Source organism: Myxine glutinosa, chromosome 10 (assembly GCF_964187855.1).
Source record: "Myxine glutinosa chromosome 10, kmMyxGlut1.1, whole genome shotgun sequence".
Taxonomy (NCBI): Eukaryota; Metazoa; Chordata; class Myxini; order Myxiniformes; family Myxinidae; genus Myxine; species Myxine glutinosa.
This window is the reverse complement of record NC_136270.1, coordinates 26,225,614-26,251,520: the sequence shown is the minus strand read 5'-3', so window position 1 is coordinate 26,251,520 and position 25,907 is coordinate 26,225,614. Positions and strand designations below refer to the sequence as shown.

General features: G+C 46.7%; 1 protein-coding gene across 1 annotated transcript in view; it reads left to right on the top strand.

The window, feature by feature from the left end:
* The first annotated feature begins 5,957 nt into the window (after positions 1–5,957).
* Positions 5,958–25,907, top strand: part of LOC144888245 (cytochrome P450 2C23-like) — a 799,004-nt gene continuing 779,054 nt past the window's right edge. The window contains exon 1 of the mRNA XM_078785459.1: positions 5,958–6,088. The gene's annotated coding sequence lies outside the window, so the exon portion shown is untranslated. The remainder of the gene's footprint in view (positions 6,089–25,907) is intronic.

The following is a 25,907-nucleotide window of genomic DNA, read 5'->3' as shown; positions in this document are numbered from 1 at the left end:
ATGTAGGAAAATGTTCGGAGAACGCTTGGATATGGAAGAGGGTCAGAGAGCGGTATTCAGGATTGCAAAGCAGATAGCGAAAGAGAGGTGTGATGTGATGGGGGTGAGTTGCTTGAAGGATGAAGTGGGTCAAATCGTTGTGGACCCAAATGGAATTAAAGGAAGATGGAAGAGATATATGGAAATACTGTTGAATGCAGAGAATGAATGGGATGGCAACATAGAGAGTAACCCAGTTTTAGGACCGGCAGAGAAGATAACCGAGAAGGAAGTTGAGGAGGCGATAAAAGCAATGAAGAGCAGAAAAGCGGGAAGGCCGACGGGAGTTGTGGGAGATATGTTGAAGGTAGCAGGAAGTTGGGGTGTGAAGAGAATCACAGTGATCTGTAATCTGGCGGTGAAAGAAGGCCGCATTCCAGTGGATTGGGAATTGAGTACCCTCATCCCTCTATACAAGGGGAAAGGTGACCCTCTGGACTGTGGCTCGTATCGAGCGAAAAAGTTATTGGAGCATGGAATGAAGGTATTGGAAAGGGTGTTGGAGAGGGGGATAAGGAAGAAAGTGAAGATTGACGAAATGCAGTTTGGATTTATGCCAGGAAGAGGAACGACAGACGTGCTTTTTATTGTGAGGCAGTTGCAGGAGAAGTACATGTAGAAGAGGAAGAAGTTGTTTCTTGGGTTTGTTGATCTGGAGAAAGCATTTGATATGGTTCCACGCGAAGTAGTGACAAGGGCATTGAGGAAGTTAGGAGTGGAGGAATGGTTGATCAGAGTAGTGATGGCAATGTACAAAAGAGCGCGCACAGCTGTAAGGACGAAGGACGGGAACAGTGGTGAGTTTGAGGTGAAGGTGGGAGTGCATCAGGGGTCGGTACTAAGTCCACTACTATTTGTAGCTGTGATGGAGGTGCTGGCTCGGAACGTAAAGGAGGGTTTACCGTGGGAGTTGTTGTATGCAGATGATCTGGTGTTGATTGCAGAACGTATGAATAGACTGAAGGAGAACAGGAACAAGTGGAAGGAATGTATGGAGACAAAAGGTCTGAAGGTGAATATCGGAAAAACGAAGGTGATGGCAAGAGGTAAAGCATGTGGTGAGGTGGAAAGAACTGGGAAGTGGCCGTGTGCTGTGTGCAAGAAGGGTGTTGGAGTGAATTCCATTCAATGTACAATGTGTGCTGAGTGGGTTCATCAAAAATGTAGTGGTTTGAGAGGGTGATTAACCAGTGTGGCAGCTACATTCAAGTGTAAGGTGTGCACAGAGGGAGCTGCAGATGGAGGAAATGTTGAGTTGGATCTTGGAGACGGCGTGAAGCTGGAAGGTGTGAAAACATTTTGTTACCTAGGAGACATGCTGAATGGAGAAGGTGGATCAGACTCGGCAACGGTTGCTCGAGTGAGATGTGCATGGAAGAAGTTTCGTGAACTGAGTGGCATGGTGACGAGGAGGGGAGTGTCATTGAAGCTGAAGGGAAATGTGTCTGGTGCATGTGTGAGAAGTGTTATGATTTATGGGAGGAAGACTTGGGTAATGAATGTAGAGCAGCAACGGAGGCTGGAAAAGGTGGAAATGCGAATGGTTCGACGGATGTGCGGAGTATCGTTGAGAGAGAGGAAGACAAATGATGAATTGCGAAAGATGATGGGAATAGAGCCTGTGATTGATGCTGTGAATAGAAACCGGTTGAGATGGTTTGGTCACGTGTTGAGGAAGGATGAAAGTGACTGGTTGAGAAGAGTGATGGAAATGAATGTAGAAGGAAGTAGAGGATGGGGAAGACCGAGAAAGATTTGGCTAAAGATGGTCGAAGAAGAAATGCGGGCAAGGGGGGTAACAAGGGGAGATGCAGAAAATAGGGGAAAATGGAAAAGATTGTCATGGGGACCGCAAGGCTAACCCCGCTCTAATAGGGAAAATGGCCTTTAAAATGCATGTTGTTGTTGTTCCCTCAATCAAGAAAAGAGCATAAATTCACATTGTTTAGCTTTAAAGTTAATGACTGTACAGCTAAGCATTTAGGCTCCACTTGTAGTATATAGTGTGAGTAACCTTGGCTGCATAAGGTTCATTGACATGTCTATATCAGTGGATAAGGTAGGCCTAATTAATGGACAAGCGGCCCTCCATATGATGGATGGACAGCATCAGCAGGAGGGTGAGGGTTAGGTGAATTCTTTGCATTTTGTGATTAGGCCTCAGCGCTATACTGGTAACATACACGTTCCTGATGGATTCAAAGGGATGTAGATGTACATGTACCGCTTTGCATCATCATAAACACACTGATTTTGAGTATAGTTACAAAGGAGAGACTTCTCTTAAATCTTTAAGTTTTAAAGCTTGATTAATGAGATAATAGGTGGCAGCATGATATCTATGGGGAGCAATTTAAGTAACAAAACTTACCTCTCGTTCTGCTTCTAATATCTTCTTGGATGTGTTGATGACTGATCATTAATAAAATGAGTTGGGTTGCAGTGAAAAGAGAACTTGACTACTTGATTCCTATTTTAAACTGACTATTTCCCACACATATACCAGTTAAAAGTGTCACAAAAAGTAATACATGTAAAGTAACACGCCTGGCACCTTGTTGTCCAGGTTCAGGCTTGGTCAAATACATGCTATATTGATAATTGTGAGTAAATTACAAAGCCACAGAATCAAGAGATAAATTGGGCTTTTTCTCAGCTCAATCTAGCCGTCTAGCTTAATTTTGGGGTGGTGGCATTCGGGGGTGTCTGGCGGGCATAACCCACGACTGAAACTGTCTGGCAGTGGTCATTCATGATATCTGGGACTATGCCGAACATTTTCCAGTAAGTTTCACCGGGTTAACTCACGAGCTGATGTCGCTCAATCTTGGAGTACCAGTTATGTAAGTCTGGCGGGCGCACCCCACCATTGAAAATGTCTGGCAGTGGCCATTCATGATATCTGGGACTATGCCGAACTATTTAATGTAGGTTTCACCGGGTTAACTTACTAGCTGATCTAGCTCAATTTTGGGGGTGGAGTCATTTGGGGGTGTCTGGCAGGCAAAACCCAACACTGAAACTGTCTGGCATTGGTCATTCATGATATCTGGGACTATGCCGAACATTTTCCAGTAAGTTTCACCGGGTTAACTCACGAGCTGATCTAGCTCAATTTTGGGGTACCGGTTATGTAAGTCTGGTAGGCACAACCCACGACTGAAACTGTCTGGCAGTGGTCATTCATGATATCTGGGACTATGCCGAACATTTTCCAGTAGGTTTCACCAGGTTAACTCACAGAGCTGATCTAGCTCAATTTTGGGGTCCCTTTCTAATGGCCCTTTTGACCACACCCACCATAATGTGTCCGGCAGACGTCCATTTCCTTATATGGACATGCACATGGACCATTGCTATATACATGAAAATTGGTTAACTTTCCAGCTAGGCTGACCCCCCTGGGCTCCCGGTCGACACCGCCATTTCATCAGAATCTGTAACTTTAAAAAAAAAAAAAACATTTGTCATTAATCAAATAATTCAATAATTAATCGATTAATTGATTAATTGATTAATTAATAAATCAAAAATAGCCTTTGCAGCCAAATCACCTGGTCATTGGCATGTCCAAATATCAGCTTCCTAACTCAAAAGGTGCCTGAGTTAATGGTCACTAGAGAAAGGAAATTTGACAAGTACAGATACATTCAAAGTACACCGCCCCCATGCCAAATAATTAAATATCCTACAGCGCGGCATTGCCGGGGCGCCTCTGGCGCCCGGCAATACCGCAGTGCAGCTCATAGAGGCTGCATTGGGAGGGAGAGGTGTACACTAATTGATTGATTAATTGTATAATTAAAATCAATAAAAGATTATCACAAAATATTTTCTTAATCAATTGGCTAATACCATAACAAAACCACTCGTGCTTCATCCGAAGATGTATCTTTTAGAAATTTAATCAAATAAGTCATTAATAAAAAATTAAATAATTAATTGATTAATCAATAAATAATTCATTGATTAATCAATAAATAATGAATCGATTAAATGATTAATCAATAAATCAAAAATAAATGATTAATCAATAAATCAAAAATATCCTTGATAGCCACATCACTTGGTCACTGTCATGTCCAAATATTAGCTTCCCAGCTCAAAAGGTGCCTGAGATATTGGCCAAATGAGAAAGAAAATAAATAAATGATTAATAATGAAAATAAATAAATAACAATCATTAAAAAATTAAATTATCAATCAATTCGGTCACAGAACACATAAACCACCACCATTTCATCAGAATCCGTAACTGATTTTTTTTTTTTTAGTAGTAATTAATCGAATAATTAAATAATTAATCGATTAATTGATTAATTGATTAGTCAATAAATCAAAAATATCATTGATAGCCACATCACTTGGTCACTCATGTCCAAATATTAGCTTCTGAGCTCAAAAGGTGCCTGAGATATTGGCCAAATGAGAAAGAAGATAAATAAATGATTAATAATGAAAATAAATAAATAATAATCTTTAAAAATTTAAATTATTAATCAATTCGGTCAGAGAACACATAAACCACCACCATTTCATCAGAATCTGTAACTGAAAAAAAAAATTGTTTTTGTCATTATTCAAATAATTAAATAATTAATCGATTAATTGATTAATTAATAAATCAAAAATAGCCTTTGCCGCCAAATCACCTGGTCATTGGCATGTCCAAATATCAGCTTCCTAACTCAAAAGGTGCCTGAGTTAATGGTCAGAAGAGAAATGAAATTTAATTAATTAAATAAGTACTTAATTAATCGCTAATAATTAAATAACTCCTCAATTAATTGATGAATCAAAAAACAAAAAATACAGTTTTTGACAAAGGACTTGCTCACTTTTGTGCCAAAATTTCAGCTTCCTAGCTCAAAGGATGGCTGAGATATCGCCCGGACAAACAAACAAACAAACAAACAAGAAAGAAAGAAAACAAACAAACAACCAGAGTGAAAACTGAGTACTCCGTTTCAGCGTGCGTCACTGCCGAGCCCCCTTCGGTGCTCAGCAATGACGATTTGCAATGCCTGGAGATGGCATAGGAAAGGTGCGGTGTACAATTAATTAAATAAGTACTTAATTAATCGCTAATAATTAAATAACTCCTCAATTAATTGATTAATCAAAAAACAAAAAATACTCTTTTTGAGAAAGGACTTGCTCACTATTGTGCCGAAATTTCAGCTTCCTAGCTCAAAGGATGGCTGAGATATCGCCCGGACAAACAAACAAGAAAGAAAGAAAGAAAGAATGCAAGAAAGCAAGAAGACAAACAAACAACAAGAGTGAAAACTGAGTACTCCCTTTCAGCGTGCGTCACTGCCGAGCCCCCTTCGGTGCCCAGCAATGACGATTTGCAATGCCTGGAGATGGCATAGGAAAGGTGCGGTGTACAACAAGAAAACAAGAAAGAAAACAAACAAACAGAGTGAAAACTGAGTACTCCCTTTCAGCGTGCGTCACTGCCGAGCCCCCTTCGGTGCCCAGCAATGACGATTTGCAATGCCTGGAGATGGCATAGGAAAGGTGCGGTGTACAAAAATTCGGGAGCGATCGAGGCAATGTTGTTGCTTTATACACCGGCCAGTAATTTGTTTTTGTCCAATTGAAAGAAATAAAATTTTAATGAAAAAAATAGGTTTTAATTCATTTTAAGGAACTTTTAATTAATAATTTTTCTCTCCAATGAGCGTTTCCATGTGTCAGCGTGGGGCAAACACACAGACAGGCAGCATTAGCCGATTTATTTATATCATGTAGATAGATTGTCAATTGACATGTACCATGAAATGATTTATCATTCGTACCATTAGAATTTCAACAGGATTTAATTACTAGTCATATGTTCTGTGCGGACAATTAACAGCCGAACAAACAAACAAAAAATGGACCCAAGTGTAATACTGAACCCTTTCCACTAGCCGGGGTAGAATCTTCTTCACAAGCACATTCCATACACTGCACCCATATCGCAGGCATAAAATCGCCATCTGCGTTGCGTGGTTTCATTCTGCGACCTTCATTTTTTTAACTCCGGGAATTTTTATTGAAGGTGGGTGAGTAGAAACAGTCGTTTCGACATTTAGCTATGTTATGGTCATCCAATGAGCTATTCCCATTGGTATAGTTTACCGCAGGTTTTGTTATCATTTCCTATACTCTATAGCCGCCCGCGGAACTACGTTCCTTCTCTTTTTCACTGTTTGTTCTGCAAAACTCTTGCTGTGTTTGTTTGTCCTCCAAATGATTTTGTGATAAGAAACGCATCATTACAACAGTTTATGAGAAGTTTGAGGTTACATTGGTTGTTTATAAATACTAATTAGGTATCAAGTCGTGGATAAACTCGACAGTTGTGATTTGTCGAGGTAAATGGTGATTTGTCGAGGTAAATGGTGATTTGTCGAGGTAAATGGTGATTTGTCGAGGTAAATGGTGATTTGTCGAGGTAAATGCTGATTTGTCGAGGTAAATGGTGATTTGTCGAGGTAAATGGTGATTTGTCGAGGTAAATGCTGATTTGTCGAGGTAAATGGTGATTTGTCGAGGTAAATGCTGATTTGTCGAGGTAAATGGTGATTTATCGAGGTAAATGGTGATTTGTCGAGGTAAATGGTGATTTGTCGAGGTAAATGGTGATTTGTCGAGGTAAATGGTGATTTATCGAGGTAAATGCTGATTTGTCGAGGTAAATGGTGATTTGTCGAGGTAAATGGTGTTTTGTCGAGGTAAATGGTGATTTGTCGAGGTAAATGGTGATTTGTCGAGGTAAATGGTGATTTGTCGAGGTAAATGGTGATTTGTCGAGGTAAATGGTGATTTGTCGAGGTAAATGGTGATTTGTCGAGGTAAATGGTGATTTGTCGAGGTAAATGGTGATTTGTCGAGGTAAATGGTGATTTGTCGAGGTAAATGGTGATTTGTCGAGGTAAATGGTGATTTGTCGAGGTAAATGGTGTTTTGTCGAGGTAAATGGTGATTTGTCGAGGTAAATAGTGATTTGTCGAGGTAAATGGTGATTTGTCGAGGTAAATGGTGATTTGTCGAGGTAAATGGTGATTTGTCGAGGTAAATGGTGATTTGTCGAGGCAAATGGTGATTTGTCGAGGTAAATGGTGATTTGTCGAGGTAAATGGTGATTTGTCGAGGTAAATGGTGATTTGTCGAGGTAAATGGTGATTTGTCGAGGTAAATGTTGATTTGTCGAGGTAAATGGTGATTTGTCGAGGTAAATGCTGATTTGTCGAGGTAAATGGTGATTTGTCGAGGTAAATGCTGATTTGTCGAGGTAAATGGTGATTTATCGAGGTAAATGGTGATTTGTCGAGGTAAATGGTGATTTGTCGAGGTAAATGGTGATTTGTCGAGGTAAATGGTGATTTATCGAGGTAAATGCTGATTTGTCGAGGTAAATGGTGATTTGTCGAGGTAAATGCTGATTTGTCGAGGTAAATTATGATTTGTCGAGGTAAATGGTGATTTTTTGAGGTAAATGGTTGAAGACACACAGCCTTTAAATTTTCACTTGTTTACCTTGTGGAGACATACAGGTCAGACGTCGCTGTTGATTTGCTTCAATATAATTTGTGAGTGCTCCATGTTCACCTGTATCTGTGTAGCTTACCTCAAACACACCTGAAGTTGGACTGAGTCGTGGATAAAAACACTCGACCCCTTCCAGCTTTCACACACTCTTTGGGAGTGGAGCTTGTGGGTTTTGTTACCTCTGCCACCAAAGGTGGATGGAGGTTATGTTTTCACCCCTGTTTGCCCGGTTGTGAACAAAATATCTCAAAAAGTTGAGGACGGATTCGGACGAAATTTGGCAGAGATGTAGCGCATGTCACAAGGACGAAATGATTAGATTTTGGTGAAGATCCAGATTCGGATCCGGCTACTAGAAAATTTTTAAGTGATTCTTCACCATTGGGAATTAGGGCCAAAAACGATGCACAGCAGAATATCTCAAAAAGTTGTGGATGGATTTGGACGAAACTTGGTGGGCAGGTTGGGTGTGTGACAAGGACAAATATATTCGATTTTGGTGAAGATCTGACTATGAATTCGGATACGATAAAAAGAATTTTTTAAGTCTGTTGTTAGCTTAGTGGTTAGGGTGCCAGCTTCAGATCCCAAGATCCTGGATTCGTATCCCGGTCGATCGCTGAATTAACGCCAGGGGGGTTGACTCAGCCTGCCATCCTTCTGAGGTCGGCAAATTGAGTCTCTTTCACGGTTTTGTTTAAATACAGTATGTTGGACCTTTCCCCTGCAATGTTTTATTCAGTGGTTTATTACAACACGCTGTTTTTCTTCCTACTTAAAAGGCCTTTTTCAATTTCCTCATGAAATCATTCCATTTCAAAAAAAAAAAAATCATTCTCATAGTCATTCCTTTCTACCTTCTCTAAATTCACCTTCATTCCACCCCTCCTCTATCATTTTCAAACGGATCTCTAACTTGAAAATCACAATAAACCCAGTTTGTAATAAATGTTCGTTTTTCATTAATCATCCACTTTCTAAACTCCACCTCACCCCTCCCCTCCAAAACTCCCCACTCGCCCCTCCCCTTCAAAACTCCCCCCTCACCCCTCCCCTTCAAAACTCCCCCCTCACCCCTCCCCTTCAAAAATCCTCTATCTCTTTGCTGATGACTCCACTCTCTGCCGCTCCATTCCTCATCCCTCAGTTCGGCAGTCTGCAGCCTCCTCACTCTCTACAGACCTGGACAAAATCACAGACTGGTCAAACAAGTGGAACTTGTCTTCCAATCCTGACAAATCTCACACTCTTACTATGTCTCTCCGAAAAGACCGACTGGAAAACCCTCCCATCTACTTTCTCAACAATCCTCTCCAAGAAGTTCTGTCACTCAAGCTTTTGGGTCTCACTATCTGCCATGATCTTTCCTGGGAAAACCACATTTCCAAGCTGGCTTCCAAAGCCAGTCGCCGACTGGGCATCCTCTGTCGTGTGAAGTCCTTCCTTGGCACACCTGAGCTCCTCACCTCATGCAAGGCTTTCATCCACAGCTCAATGGAATACTGTTCTCCCCTCTGGGCCGGTGCTCCTGCCTCACACCTAGTTCGGCTTCACGCTGTTGAAACCAAAGCTTTCAGAATCATTGGAATCTCCTGCGATGAAGCTCACTCTGAGGGACTTTCACTCACTCACCGCAGGCAGGTTAGTGGTCTTTCTGTCTTCTCCCGACTCCTCTCTGGCCTTGCTCCCCCAGCTCTCTCTGTGCTCTGTCCCCCAAATATTCCTACAGGTCGCAAAAGATCTGCCAGCCACCCTCTTATGATTAAATTGCCAAAATCAAGACTCTCTATTCACCTTCACTCTTTCATTCTTCTTTTCTCCCGCCTCTGGAACAAACTCCCTCACTCTCTTCAATCCCACTCCCTCCAAGTCTTTAAAACAGCTGTTCACCACCATCTCTTATCTTCCCCCATCCAAAACCTTGATCTTTTCTACCCCCTGTTAATTCACCCCAGATCCACTGTTTTAAAATACCGACCTCTTTCCTGGAAGTCCTAGCAGTGTCCATGTGTTTTATACCTCTCCCTTCCCACGCCTCCCCCTCCCCAAGCCCTCCGCCTCCCACAGATCTCCCGATGTCCCTGCTCTCCATATTGTCTCCCGCTCCCTTTATCATATGTTTTATGTTTTATGTGTCAGTTTGTCGTTTTGTGATCAATGTTAGCTCTTACACGAGCCTCGATACTGTATACAAAAAGCAAACAAACAAACAAAAAAAAAATAACAAGTGATGCTTCACTATTGGGAGTTAGGGCCAAAAACGATACATATCAGGATATCTCAAAAAGTTGTGGATGGATTTGGACGAAACATCTTGGACAGGTTGTGTGTGTGACAAGGAAGAATCTATTCAATTTTGGTGAAGATCTGGATCAGGCTCGTATAAAATTTTAAGTGATTCTTCACTATTGAGTGATATGGCCAACCAGGCGGAGCTATGCTCTCTACTGAGTGCCGTTATAGTTGCGCATGTTTTGAGAGCTACAGGTGTACGTGTGCATCATGAACATCATGTATTCTGCAGGTCTGGGTTGCGACAGCTCAGGATAACGTGGACTCGGGTCGTGATGAGTCCACGGGAATGAGAGTTCACGTCTTGCATCTCCATCCACTCAATGAACGGAGAGTGAGACGTTGGTCGGAAAATACCAGCTTCAGCTAGCGGCTTTGCGTGTCGTGTACTCTGAAACTGAGTAGTAAGCCTGGTGTTGGCTTAACGGTTAGGGCGGCTCCTGAGTTTGAATCTCACTCGGCGATTGAATCAACAACAGGTGTGGTTGACTCAGCCTGCCGTCCTTCCGAGGTCCGCAAAATGAGTACCAGCTGATTAGTAATAGGGGCACTGCGTCAGCACAGCACAACAACTCCCTCAACCAATGATGCTACCTGCAGTCCTGTGCTACATATGAAAGAAGAAACCGAGTCGTTGAGACATGCACTCTACAGCCAAATAAACAGAACAGTGAAGAATCACTTTAAAAATTCCCAGATGCGGATGCGGATCATCACCAAAATCTAATAATTTCGACTTTGTCTTATACCCAATCTCTCCACCAAATTTCGTCTGACATACATCCACAACCTTTTTGAGATATCCTGTTCACAAACAGACAACAAAACAACAACAACAGGCATTTTAAGGCCATTTTCCCTGCCAGAGCGGGGGTTAGCCTTGCGGGCCCCATGACAATCTGCTCCATTTTGCCCTATTTTCTGCATCTCCCCTTGTTAACCCCCTTGCCCGCAATTCTTCTTCCACCATCTTTAGCCAAGTCTTTTTCGGTCTTCCCTGTCCTCTGCTTCGTTATACATTCATTTCCATCATTCTTCTCAACCAGTCACTTTCATCCTTCCTCAACACATGACTTGACCATATCAACCATGACTAACCATCTCAACCATCATTGCTTCGGATATCAAATCTTTCCTCTTCTCCAATGGCTTGATCTCTGATCATCAATTTGGTTTCAGACCAGGTCACTCTACTCTGGACATGCTGCTTCTGCTGTCTCAACAATGGATGGATGTCCTCAATGCCAAACAGGAAATTAGAGCTGTCTCCCTTAACATATCACGTGCCTTCGATACCGTCTGGCACCCCGCTCTGCTCACCAAACTCTCCTCCTATGGTATCCATGGACATCTCCACGCATGGCTTGCGGACTTCCTCTCTAGTCATCGTCAACGTGTGGCCCTGAATGGGTTTCTCTCATCTCCCCTTCCTGTTCAGGCTGGAGTTCCCCAAGGCAGTGTTCTGGGCCCTGTGCTTTTTCTGGTCTTAATCAATGATCTCTCTGACCCTCTTGAAAATCCTCTCTATCTCTTTGCTGATGACTCCACTCTCTGCCGCTCCATTCCTCATTCCTCATCCCTCAAATCGGCAGTCTGCAGCCTCCTCACTCTCTGCAGACCTGGACAAAATCAAAGACTGGTCAAACAAGTGGAACATGTCTTTCAATCCTGACAAATCTCACACTCTTACTATGTCTCTCCGAAAAGACCGACTGGACAACCCTCCCATCTACTTTCTGAACAATCCTCTCCAAGAAGTTCTGTCACTCAAGCTTTTGGGTCTCACTATCTGCCATGATCTTTCCTGGGAAAACCACATTTCAAATCTGGCCTCCAAAGCCAGTCGCCGACTGGGCATCCTCCGTCGTGCGACGTCCTTCCTTGGCACACCTGAGCTCCTCACCACATACAAGGCTTTCACCGGCAGCTCAATGGAATAATGTTCTCCCCTCTGGGCCAGTGCTCCTGCCTCACACCGAGCTCGGCTTCACGCTGTTGAAACCAAAGCTTTCAGAATCATTGGAATCTCCCGCGATGAAGCTGATTGCGAGGGCCTTTCACTTACTCACAGCAGGCAGGTTGGTGGTCTTTCTGTCTTCTATCGACTCCTTTCCGGCCTTGCTCCCCCAGCTCTCTCTGGGCTCTGTCCCCCAAATATTCCTACAGGTCGCACAAGATCCACCTGCAACCCTCTTATGGTTAAACTGCCAAAATCAAGACTCTCTGCTCACCTTCACTCCTTCATTCCTCTTTTCTCCCGCATCTGGAACAAACTCCCTCACTCTCTTCAATCCCACTTCTCCCTCCAGGTCTTTAAAACAGCTGTTCACCACCATCTCTTATCTTCCCCCATCCAAAACCTTGATCTTTTCTACCCCCGCTAATTTCACCCCAATTCCACATTTTTGAAATACCAACTTTTTTCCTGGAAGTCCTTGCAGTATCCTTGTGTTTTATACTTCTCCCACCCCCACCCCCTTCCCACGCCTCCTCCCCCCAAGCCCTCGCCCTCCCACAGACCTCCAGATGTCCCTGCTCTCAAATGTTGTGTTTGTGTGCTCCCCCTTTTCTCCCCATCTTGTCTGCCGCTCCCCTTATTATACAGCTCCCCTTATTATATACCGTGTGTGTCTGTTTTGATTTTTTGTGTGATAAATGTTCGCTCTTTCACGAGCCTCGATCCTGTATACAACAACAAAAACAAATAAAACAATTGTTTCTCTTCACAGCATCCATGACAGGCTCTGTTCCCATCATCTTTCGCAATTCATCATTTATCTTCCTCTCTCTCAACGATACTCCACACATCCACCGAACCATTCGCATGTTCACAAACAGACAGACAGTGTGAAAACATAAACTTCATCCATCCATCTACCATCGCAAGAAGCTGGAGAAACATAAGCCTCACAAAGCTCCCGGTACAGATGGTCCATACTGTTTATCAACATCTTTTTTTCGTCGCCAGAGGCGTTATGTTTTCAGGTTGTCCTTCCAGCTGTCCGTCCATGATAGGTTTTCGTTACCGCGATAACTTGAGAATGGCTGAAGGGATCTTCGTCAAACTTGGTACAGGTATGTATAATGAATGAATGTGAATTATCGTTTTAAGGCCATTTTTCCCCGCTAGAGCGGGGGTTAGCCTTGCGGGCCCCATGACAATCATGGTTCCCTGTTTGAGGCAATGTTTTTATGGCCGGATGCCCTTCCTGACGCCAACCCTTGGTCACGCTCCTGCGATGCACAGGGATACGGTGTACCTAATCTAAACCGGGGTACACACCGTGATCATTCATCCCAGCAAGCTGGTACTCAATTTGCCGACCTCGGAAGGATGACAGGCTGAGTCAACCCCCCTGGCGTTAATTCAGCGATCGACCGGGATTCGAACCCAGGATCCTAGGATCCCAAGCCGGCACCCTAACCGCTAAGCCAACGCCAGGCAATGCATCATCATGTATAATGATGTAAAGATTAACTCATTGGACTTTAGCGTCATCTCCCGCGATGAAGCTAACTCCAAGGGCCTCTCACTCACTCACCGCAGGCAGGTTGGTGGTCTTTCCGTCTTCTACCGACTCCTCTCTGGCCTTGCCCCCCTCCCCCCCCCAAGCTCTCTCTGGGCTCTGTCCCGCAAATATTCCTACAGGTCGCACAAGATCTGCCTGCAACCCTCTTATGGTTAAACTGCCAAAATCAAGACTCTCTGCTCACCTTCACTCCTTCATTCCTCTTTTCTCCCACCTCTGGAACAAACTCCCTCACTCTCTTCAATCCCACTCCACCCTCCAGGTCTTTAAAACAGCTGTTCACCACCATCTCTTATCTTCCCCCATCCAAAACCTTGATCTTTTCTACCCCCGCTAATTTCACCCCAATTCCACTTTTTTGAAATACCAACTTCTGTCCAGGAAGTCCTTGCAGTATCCTTAGGCTATGAGCCAAGGGGGTTGGTCGGTACCATACAGATGGAGTAAGGCTCATTGTGATTTTTAGCAAGATATATGTCCCTAGATATGAAAAAAAGTGATAGCAGTGTATAACTCTCGGCCATCTCTGTGTTATCACCCGAAATATTATTATACGCCCGCTTCGCTTCGCCAAAAAATGTGATATTTGCTAAAATTGGAATAAATATGTTTTTAAGGACCACAGAGTGCCAATAATTTGCATACTGGATGCCAACTAATATAGTAATAGAAATATAGAACATTTGTGGGGGTTATTTATGAAATTTTGATATAATGACAAAAAATATGTTAAATTTAGTGAAAAAGTGGTCGAAATCGCTTCGAGTTCAGAATTCACATTGTACATTTTTGTCAATATTTCAAAAATGAAAACTCCCAGAGGTTTAGTCTGAACTCAGGAGGCACAACAAGGTTTAGTCTGAAATCAGGAGCAGTCAAGCGCTATTACATTACTGCAGAACACAGGAGTGCTTTTCTTGGTCAGATGAGGGAAATGGTACAAGAACAGGGATCAAATGTTCCACATGCTGACCTGCACAAAACGCGTGTGAGGAAAGATGAGGATGCTGTTTCGACAATCGTACATCTGGTGAAGAGCTGGGTAAATCTATTTGAAGAAGCTCGCGAACTTATCAGTATCTCGACAGCAAAAAAAGCCCCCGAAGATATCTGCTCGGATTTGAAGAATGCCAGAGACATTGGAGTTGAATGCTACACAAACTTCAAAGCTGAGAGACTCGAGACGGACCCACCAATCAAACGCTTTCATGATCCAATGAAAATGAACAAACTGAAAACCTTCAGTAATTTATGCAAGATGAAACAAGTCAAAATGAGTGGCAGATCCGTGATTCTTCAAGCTGACAGAGCATTGTTTGGTCGCATCATTGTGATGGCACAGGGACGAAATCTGCAGATGGCTGATGTACTATCCCATCCTCTTGGTCCGTTACCATGGGCACTCGCAACCCCAGAAGGTCTCCACCGTAAAACCAACAAGGCTGCTCTTGCTAGTTATCTACAAAATAATGTAGCCCCTGCTGACCAACTTCCTGATCATTCTGCAACCATAATAGATGGAATGAGCATAATCCAGAAGGTGAAAGGGGATCAAGTCAACTTTGGGGAAATTGCCCAGTTTGTTTTGTCGATGGCACTGAAAGATGGCAGCACTAGTGACAGGATCGACATCGTCTTCGACACCTACCAAGATGCATCCATCAAGAACTGTGAAAGGCTCGCCAGAGGAGAGGAGAGGAACTTGGACTTAAGCTTCAGGACATCACAGCATCGCAAATTGTAAGGCAATGGAGAAGCTTCCTGGCCCATGTTGGGAATAAGTCTAGCCTCATTTCATTTCTGGTGAGCGAATGGAGGAAACCAGATTACACTAAGCATCTGAATGGAAAGGTCTTATTTGTAACAACTGAAGACAAGTGTTACAAAATCACCACGGAAGGACACCAGGAGGTGCTTGAGCTGCAAAGTACACATGAGGAAGCAGATGGTCGACTCTTCCTTCACGCTGCTCATGCTGCACAGACTGGATATCCAGCAGTTGTAATCAGCTCCGAGGACACTGACGTATTCATCATGGCGTTGGCGTTTCATACTCAAATTGCATCAAAATTGTTCCAGAAATGTGGCACCAAAGAACGGAAACGAATCATTGACATTACCAAAATTGCAGCTTCAGTGGGCGCAGATGTTTGTCATGGACTTATATGGATGCATGCTTACACAGGTTGCGATACTGTCAGCACATTTGCCGGCAAAGGCAAACTCGGTGCGCTTAAACTGCTTAGGTCTAGCAAAGAGGTCCAAGAAACGTTCGCCCAGTTGGGAAAAGAATGGAATGTGGCCGAGGAGCTTATGGATAAGCTGGAGAATTTCACATGCCTCCGATATGCATCCAAGTCTGGTACAAAGGAACTTAATAGCCTTCGATACCATCTATTCTGTGCAAAGAAGGGCGGGATTGAGAGCCACTAATTGCCTCCATGCAATGAACCGCTTCCGAAAACACGTACAGCGGGCCAATTACCAGGCAGCAATTTGGAAACGAAGCCTTCAGAGGCACCCAATGACCCCCAGTCCAGTTGGAAAAGGATGGAAATGGGATGATCAGGATGGAACAACTCTGGCTGTGGACTGGATGAGTGGACAGGCAGCACCTCAGGCTCTTCTGGATTTGTTGGCCTGTAATTGTTCCAGGAGCTGCAAGCTACCAAGTTGTGTCTGCATTGCCAATGGACTGAAATGTACAGACATGTGTAAACTTGCCGCCTGCGACAATCAGCCATTGTCTGTCGAGCCAGACGATGACAGCCTCGACGAGGATGATCCATCTGACGAGGAGCAAGAATACGGATTCTGAGCCAAATATGCTGCGCATCTAAAGGGACGGACACTTTCGTGATGTCATTTCAGACATTTATTTTCTGTTAAGTGATTTAAGTATAATATGTATGACGTTCATTGTAATTTAAAGTAGCCCGATGCATAAAAGGATAGGTTCAACTTATAAGCATTATTTAGTATGTGTTTTAAATGCCTGTAATCTGTGTCAATTGTGTTAAAAATTGATTGGTAATAATACTGTATAATAACAAGGCGTATTTGTTCGAGAGATCATGATAAACCTAGAGTGTGGAGCAAGTTTGCATGCATTGTGAAATATAATGTAGCTGATGTTACAAACCTACTCTAGGATACTAGCTAATACCAAACATTACACTGAGATACCAAAAGTAGTAGACGAATAAACCTAAAATGTTCAAAAGCTATGTTTCGTTCCAAAATATCAAAATTAGGGGGTATGGTTGAACATATTTTGAACTTTGCCAAAATATGTGCCCCAAACAACCACCATATTACAAAGTAATGATATATTCCAATGCAGTGGTTCCTTGCGAAGATTTTGAGGGGTCAAATGTTACTCTGGGAGTTTTCATTTTTGAAATATTGACAAAAATGTACAATGTGAATTCTGAACTCGAAGCGATTTCGACCACTTTTTCACTAAATTTAACATATTTTTTGTCATTATATCAATATTTTGATAAATAACCCCCACAAATGTTCTATTTTCTATTACTATATTAGTTGGCATCCAGTATGCAAATTATTGGCACTCTGTGGTCCTTAAAAACATATATTTATTCCAATTTTAGCAAATATCACATTTTTTGGCGAAGCGAAGCAGGCGTATAATAATATTTCGGGTGATAACACAGAGATGGCCGAGAGTTATACACTGCTATCACTTTTTTTTCATATCTAGGGACATATATCTTGCTAAAAATCACAATGAGCCTTACTCCATCTGTATGGTACCGACCGGTCAATTTGGGGGGTCTGGCTCATAGCCTACCTTGTGTTTTATACTTCTCCCTCCCCCCCACCCCCCTTCCCATGCCTCCTCCCCCCGGGCCCTCTCCCTTCCACACATCTCCCTGCTCTCGGATGTTGTGTTTGTGTGCTTCCCCTTCTCTCCCCATCTTGTCTTCCGCTCCCTCTTTTTGGGTATTTTGTTTGTCTGGTTGATTTGTTTGTGAAGTAAATGTTAGCTCTTTCACGAGCCTCGATTCAGTATACAAAAAAAAAAAAAAAAAAAAAAGCCAAAGTCTGTAATAGGTCTATAACTTGAGAACGGCTGAAGTGATGCAATTCAAACTTGGTACACATCTTATTATAATAGGGCAAACGTATATGGTTGTGTGTGCGACCAAAACGTCTTCTTCTTTCTCTTCAATTTTTTTTATTAACACCCTCTTAAATAATTAACCCTCTTAATTACGTTTAGACTACTGAGACCGCTCAGACCTTTGACGAACCTTTAATTTCCCCAAGACCCTTAATACCACCAAGACCCCTGAAGACCCAAAATACCCTCAAAGACCTCAAAATACCCTTGAAGGCCCTGAGGCTCAAAAATACCCTGAAAACCCAAAAGACCTAAAACACCCTGAAGACCGAAAACACCCTGAAGACCCAAAACTCCCTGAAGACCCAAAACTCCCTGAAGACCCAAAACTCCCTGAAGACCCACAACACCCTGAAGACCCAAAACACCCTGAAGACCCAAAACACCCTGAAGACCCAAAACACCCTGAAGACACAAAACACCCTGAAGACCCAAAACACCCTGAAGACCCAAAACACCCTGAAGACCCAAAACACCCTGAAGACCCAAAACACCCTGAAGACCCAAAACACCCTGAAGACCCAAAACACCCTGAATACCCAAAACACCCCAAAGACCCAAAACACCCTGAATACCCAAAACACCCCAAAGACACAAAATACCCTGAAAGGCCCAGGGATCCAAAATACCCTGAAGACCCAAAAGACACTGAAGACCCAAGAACGACGGGTGAAACAAGCTCCTATTCAACTTTTTCGCAATTGTTTTATGCAAACTTCCGCATCCGGTCGATGGCACCCACCATTGAGCGCTTTCATTTTAGAAATATTTTTGCAAATGCTCGACTCTCATTGGGTCCGGTGTTTGGTGACGCGTTTTGTTGAAGATAACCAGGCCCGTGCGGGCCGATGTTGGCTTGTTGGCTTGTCTCTCGGTCCCTGCTCTCAAATGTTGTGTTTGTGTCCTTCCCCCTCTCTCCCCATCTTGTCTACCGCTCCCGATGTTATTTGTTTTATGTGTCTGTTTGTCTTTCTGTGTGATTAATTTTCGCTCTTTCACGAGCCTCGATCTTGTATACAAAACAAAAAAAAAAAAAAAAAAAAAAAAACACTATGAAGACCCAAAAGACACCGAAATGGTCAAAGATGCCTATCCCTCTGAAACGACGTGTGGTGAGGCAGGCGGAGCGCACAGAGTCACGCTGGTAGGTATAATGATGTTAATATTAACTGATTAAATATTGGGGTCAAGAGGTCAAAGGTCAGAGGTCATGTCAGGTAAAAATGTGATAACTTGAGAACAGCTGAATGGATTTAAAGCAAACTTCGTACAATTATTATAATGATGTAATAATGTGGGCGGAGGCATATCGGTCGACGTCATGACGTCGAAGAGTGTCGTCCTCGTTTCAATAGGGCGTCATGCGCATCTCTTGGTAGTAGTTTACAACACAATGAGAGCAGATCTCTTTTCAGAGTTCACATGGTTGAGTTGGGTTGAGCAAAATTTCTTAATTTTCCACACAAATGATTTGAGAGGCTAGGTTCACCAAGAAAGCAAACAAGTCGCACCACCTTGATTGCAAATGCAATTTCTTATGAGCATACAAGAATAAAAACTAAATGACAAAATTATAAATCGTCCACATTCATCATTTGGAAGTCAAAAGGAATGCCTACGATCCGTACACCGATGTAATGTGACCACCAATGATCCATAAATAAAGGGGAATATGTAATATCAAATGGGGGGTGACTGGTGACACCAAAGACAACGAGACCATTCAGGCATGGTAGGAGGAGAACACAGCGGAGTGAGCCCCTGAAAGAGTTATTGGGGAGAAGAGCTGACAATGATCAACCACAGCCACTTGTAAAGCAATCCTTAAATGATTCATTGCTCTTGGTAATCGTGAACATTTATTAATTTTAGGTGTAATTCTTTTTTTTTTTTTCCTTTGTTGTCGCTGAACCACAACCACCTACTTATGATCAAATCCTTATGCAACATTGACCTACAAGCCTCTGTGTCCGCAGTGGCCAGATGGACCAACTCTGAAAGCTGGACACAGCTTTTCTGCTCCAACTGTTGCTCTACCTGGACCTTGATTACTTAACTGCCAATTGTCACCGGCACTTCCCTCACGTTCTTCATTAACTGCTCTCACTAGCAAATAACCTTTCTGTTAGAATGCGTTAATCCCTCCTCCCTCATCCCTTTATGATTTACGACTTGTAATACTAGCTTAAGCTAGGTGGTACTATACAATGCATATTTACATGGAGATAATTTGGATTCTTTCCCACAAACCCTTACCTCTGGGGGTTATGTTTTTTTTGTTTTTTGTTTTTTTTAACCACCGAAAACCCTTTGTGCATACCCTGAGAGCAACCATCAGCTTTCAACTCATTCCATCCAGAAGTTTAGGAATAAATACAAGTCAAACAAACGCACAAAGAAGAAAGAGCATTCCAAGATGGCGCCTGTACCACGTGACCTATGACTTCATAATTATCATTAAGAAATTATGCAGGTGGAGTTGCACCTTTGGTGAAAATTTCCTGTCAATCGGACCAACGGTTGGTGTCCTTGTGTTTTATACTTCTCCCTCCACCCCCCCCCCCCCCTTCCCATGCCTCCTCCCCCCAAGCCCTCTCCCTTCCACACATCTCCCTGCTCTCAAATGTTGTGTTTGTGTGCTTCACCTTCTCTCCCCATCTTGTTTTCCGCTCCCTCTTTTTATATATTTTGTTTGTCTGGTTGATTTGTTTGTGAAGTAAATGTTAGCTCTTTCACGAGCCTCGATTCAGTATACAAAAAAAAAAAAAAAAAAAAAAAAAAAAAAAATGTTGATGATGATGTCATCGGTGCCATAATTATGACGTCATAATTCGACAGGGACAACGCTTAGTCTGATCAGTTTGAAATGTATTGAGCGTGATCTATGCAACAATTTTATGAGATAATATAAATTTATGATGTCATCGCTCACGTGGTCTGGCAGCCATGTTGGATCAAAGGAAAAAAAAGTTCCAAAACAGAAGAATTGGTTCGCAACAAGTTGACTGCACAGGGTAAGTACTTTATGAATACCATTGAAGGAGCAGCGCTCCTGCTTGAGACGGACGAAGTGACGGACAAGACACAAACTCGTCCGAGAAGATGTTTATTGTATAATCAACTCGGGAACTCTGAAAACCCGTTTATCGGGTTCGCATACATATAATCCAAACCAAAAAGCATACGTCAGAACCAAAGCCACGCCTCTCAGGCGAGGCACGCTTTGGTGGTCACGTGACCGACAAGTGCAAGCAATTATAACCTCGGCGCCGCGGTTTGTCCGCCGGTTACGTCACCGGCTTGGGCAAGGAGATTATGTTGCTGGTCTCGAGCTTTGGGGGACCCATGGGTCGCTACACACGCCCCCCCAGAATCGACTTGGTCCAGGAAGGTCAACCTGAGGGGGGTCCGGATGACCCGATCGAAATGACCCCTGGCTGGTCGTGGGGGGGGGGGGTCCGGTGTGGTGGCGGGTGGCCGGGCGGGGGGTGCAGTGGACGGGGGGCGGCCGCGCCGCGGTGGGAGAGCCAGCCGTGGCGGCTGGCCGACGTTCATGTGGGCCAGCTTGAGGCGGTCCACCGAAATCCGGTCCACCCGGCTGCCGATGCTGACGACGAAGGACTTGTTGTCCCGTCGTAGGACCCGGGAGGGTCCGTCATATGGTGGCCGGAGCGGCCCCCGGTGCGCGTCGTGGCGCACAAAGACATACTCCGCCGTGCGGTGTGCTGGGGGGACGTAGGATTGGGGGTCGCCGTGGCAGGACGTGGGCACCGGAGCGAAACGTTGGGCGGCCTCCTGGAAGTCCGTGCGCTGGCGCGCGGCGGACCAGGGGCTGGTGGCGTCGGGCACGAACTCGCCCGGGACGCGGAGGGCCTGGCCGTACACCAGCTCGGCGGTGGACGCCTGGAGGTCCTCCTTTGGAGCCGTGCGGAGGCCCAAAAGGACCCACGGGAGCCGGTCGACCCAGCCGTCGTCCTGGAGGCCGGCCATGAGTGCGGCCTTCATGGAGCAGTGGAACCGCTCGCACAACCTGTTGGCCTGGGGGTGGTAGGCCGTGGTGCGGTGCAGGGTAACGCCCAACGTGCGGGCGACCGCGCCCCACAGTTCGGACGTGAACTGTGGGCCGCGGTCCGACGAGATGTCCGCTGCTGCGCCGAAACACGCGACCCAGGTGGCGATGAACGCCTGGGCCATGTCGGCGGTGGTGGTGGAGGCAAGGGGCACGGCCTCCGGCCACCTGGTGGTCCTGTCCACCATGGTAAGCAGGTGGGTGAACCCCTGCGATGGGGGCAGGGGACCCACCAGGTCCACGTGGACGTGGTCGAAACGTCGCTCGGGCACGGTGAAAGGAGCCAGCGGAGCCTGGGTGTGACGGTGGACCTTGGCCCGCTGGCAGCGTGTGCAGGCATTGGCCCAGTCGCGGACGTCCCGTCGCAACCCGTGCCAGACGAAATGTGCCGACACCAGCCTCTGGGACGCCTTCCGGCCCGGGTGAGAGAGGCCGTGGAGCGAAGCAAAAATGCGACGCCGCCAGGTGACCGGCACAACGGGGCGAGGTCGGCCTTGGGAGACGTCACAAAGCAGGACTGTGTCCACGAAGGGGATGTCAGCCAAGCGGAGGCCCGTGTCCGCCACCCGGAGCGCCTGCACCGTGCCGTCGGTGGCCTGGTCCGTCGCCATCAGGGCAAAATCGACGCCGAGGTGGACGGCGTTGGCGCCGGCTCGAGAAAGGCAGTCGGCCACGGCGTTGTCCTTTCCGGCGACGTGCCGGATGTCCGTGGTGTATTCCGACACGGCGGAGAGGTGGCGCTGCTGGCGGGCCGACCACGGCTCCGTGACCTTGGCCATGGCGAAAATCAATGGCTTGTGGTCGACAAGGGCTGTGAACGGGCGGCCCTCCAGGAGGTGGCGAAAATGGCGGACGGCCAGGTACAGCCAGAGGAGCTCGCGGTCGAAAGTGCTGTACTTCAACTCGTTGGGCAGGAGTTGCCGGCTGAAGAACGCGAGCGGCTGCCAGGCCCCGTTTACCCATTGTTCATGAACCGCGCCCACGGCGTAGTCGGAGGCGTCCGTGGTGAGGGCGATGGGAGCATGGGGTACCGGGTGGGCCAGCAGCGTGGCATCGGTGAGGGCCCGTTGCGCGCCGGTGAAAGCAGCGTCCATGTCCGTGGACCAGACGACGTCGCGCTTCGCCAGCTGGCCGCGGAGGGCGGTGTACAAGGGCCGCATGAGTTGCGCAGCTCAGGGCACGAAGCGGTGATAAAAGTTCACCATCCCGAGGAACTCCTGCAGCGCCTTGACGGAGCGGGGGCGCGGGAAAGCGGCGATGGCCTCGACTTTGGCCGGTAGCGGCACAGCGCCGTTCCGGGTGATGCGGTGGCCCAAAAAGTCGATCGTCGCCACACCAAAATGACATTTTGCCGGGTTGACGATCAAGCCGTGCTCGCTGAGGCGGCCGAACAGCGTCCGGAGGTGGAGGAGGTGCTCGGCTCTGGACGTGCTGGCGACCAGTATGTCGTCCAGGTAGGTAAAGAGGAACGGCAAGTCGCGCAGCACGCCGTCCATCAGGCGCTGGAATGCCTGTGCCGCGTTTTTGAGGCCGAAGGGCATCCGGAGGAATTCGAAGAGGCCGAAAGGTGTAATAACAGCCGTCTTCGGGATGTCGGCTGGGCGGACGGGCACCTGGTGGTACCCCCGAATCAGGTCCACTTTTGAAAAAATGGTCCGCCCCACCAACCGGGCGGAAAAATCCTGGATGTGCGGGACGGGGTACCTGTCGGGGGTAGTGGCGTCGTTGAGGCGGTGGTAGTCGCCGCATGGCCGCCATCCGCCCCCGGCTTCGGGACGATGTGCAGCGGCGAGGCCCAGGCGCTGTCGGAGCGCCGCACGATGCCGAGGCGCTCCAGCGCGGCGCACTCGGCCTTGGCGACGGCGAGTTTGGCTGGGTCGAGACGGCGAGCTCGGGCGTACACCAGCGGGCCCGTAGTGGGAATATGATGCTCGATGCCGTGACGCACCGCGGCGGCCAAAAACGTCGGTCGCGTGAGGGCCGGGAACTCCGCGAGGAGACGCGCGAAGTCGTCTGCCAACGGGAGGACGCAGGAAAGCTCGGTGGGCGCGGAACGGCTCAAGGCGCACGCCAGCGAGCTGAAAGTTTCGGCGTTGACGAAACGCCGACGTTTAACGTCGACCAGCAGCCCATGGGCGCAAAGGAAATCGGCACCGAGCAAAGCCATGGGGACATCCGCCGTCAAGAACTCCCAGCGGAAGAGCTGGCTGCCGAAGCGGAGGGCGACGGTGCGTGGGCCGAAGGTGCGGATGGCGGAGCCGTTGGCCGCGATTAAGGAGGGGCCGCAAATGGCGGCCCGCCTGTCCTCCGCCGAAGCGGGAATGACGCTCAGCTGAGCGCCGGTGTCGCAGAGAAAACGCCGCCCCGACGCTTGGTCCGCGATGAATAGCAGGTTTCCGGAACGGCCGGCGCTCATGGCTGGTAGTGAGCGCCGGCCCGACCGTTTCCCGACTTGCCGAACGTGCACGGGGGTTGACATGATCGGGCCCGCCGCCCGAACCTGGCGTGGAAATAACACCAGGCCGGGTCTGGCGGGGGCTCCGGTCGACGTGTCGGGACCGGGCGACGCGGCGTCGCCGCTGCCAGTCGCGCCGGCCCGGCGGCCTCCGGGAAGGAAGCTGCGTCGCGGGCGTCGGGCGGGAAACTGTGCCGCGGGCGCCGACTGGGCGGCGGGTGGGCTCCCGGCAGCCACCCCGATGAGCTGGCTCGCCGCTCCGATGAGCTGGCTTGCCGAATCGATCTTGTCGGCCTCCCTGGTGAGGTCGCGGGGGTTTGCGATGGTCGTGCTTGCCAGGGCGACCCGAACCTGGGCCGGGAGCTGGCGGAGAAAAAGCTCTCGGAAAAGGAAATCCGAGGGGTGCTCGCCGAGCAACGCGAGCATGTAGTCCATACGTTCGGACGGGCGCGTATCGCCGAGCTCAGGAAGGTCGAGCAGGCGTCGTGCGCGTTCAGCCGGGGAGAGGGCGAAAGCACCCAGAAGAAGTGCCTTGATGGCGTCGTACTTGCCGTCAGCGGGCGGGCTCTGGAGGAGGCTCAGGCAGCGGGCGGCGGTCACGGAGACGAGCGCGGCGACCACGTAATGGTATTTAGTGGTGTCCTCCGTAATGCCACGCAGGGCGAACTGGGAGTCCGCCTGAGCGAACCAGACGGCGGCATGTGCTTCCCAGAAAGTGGGCAGTTTGAGGGACACTGCCGTGTCCATCGCGTGTCGTAAACTCGGGGTCACCAGTGAAGGAGCAGCGCTCCTGCTTGAGACGGACGAAGTGACGGACAAGACACAAACTCGTCCGAGAAGATGTTTATTGTATAATCAACTCGGGAACTCTGAAAACCGGTTTATCGGGTTCGCATACATATAATCCAAAGCAAAAAGCATATGTCAGAACCAAAGCCACGCCTCTCAGGCGAGGCACGCTTTGGTGGTCACGTGACCGACAGGTGCAAGCAATTATAACCTCGGCGCCGCGGTTTGTCCGCCGGTTACGTCACCGGCTTGGGCAAGGATATTATGTTGCTGGTCTCGAGCTTTGGGGGACCCATGGGTCGCTACACCATCTAGTTTTTAATGCCGTAAACAAAGTTTGGTGCATCATGGGTAATGAAGGTTGTGGTAAATGGAAGGTTGTGGTAAAGTTTCATTGAAATTGTGTGTAGTTTCGGGGGAAGGGAGCAAATACCAATTTGGGGGGCTCAAACTCCCCCGTGTACCTCCTTGGACCGCAATTTTTTTTTATTGCTGTGTTTTTTATGCCAATGCAGCACAGCCATGCTCCCAGCAATGATCCAACCAGCAGCCACAGGCTACATATCAAATGCTGATAATTTGGCTTTCAGAAGTAATTCATTATTTGATTAATTTTTGAGGCAGTTTTGCTTTCTTTTCTTTTTTCTTTTTTTGGTTTAATTTATTTTCCAGGCTGCCTGCAGCGAATGGAATTTTATTTTGCTTGGTAACTAACAGCCGTTGAACCTTAGCAAGGTGCTGAGGTTCAACATCTGTTTGTCAAGTGAATGTATATGAAAATCTCTTATCTCATTTGGAAAACCTGTTTTGGTTTCCAAGCTGTCTTCAGTTACAATTTGTCGTGCAAATGGGATTACGCAAGGGGCCTTTTATTGTAACTCTTGGAAAGGACAGTGTCCTGTTACTCTTTTGTGCCAAAGTGTAGTGTGGTTTACTCTTTGGCATGCACCTTGTTTTACCTTCCTGAAGCAATAACTGCACGTCAAGGCAAGATAAAAAGAGCAGAGGTTAAAGGTTGGATATTCTGGTTGTACTTCCTTCCCA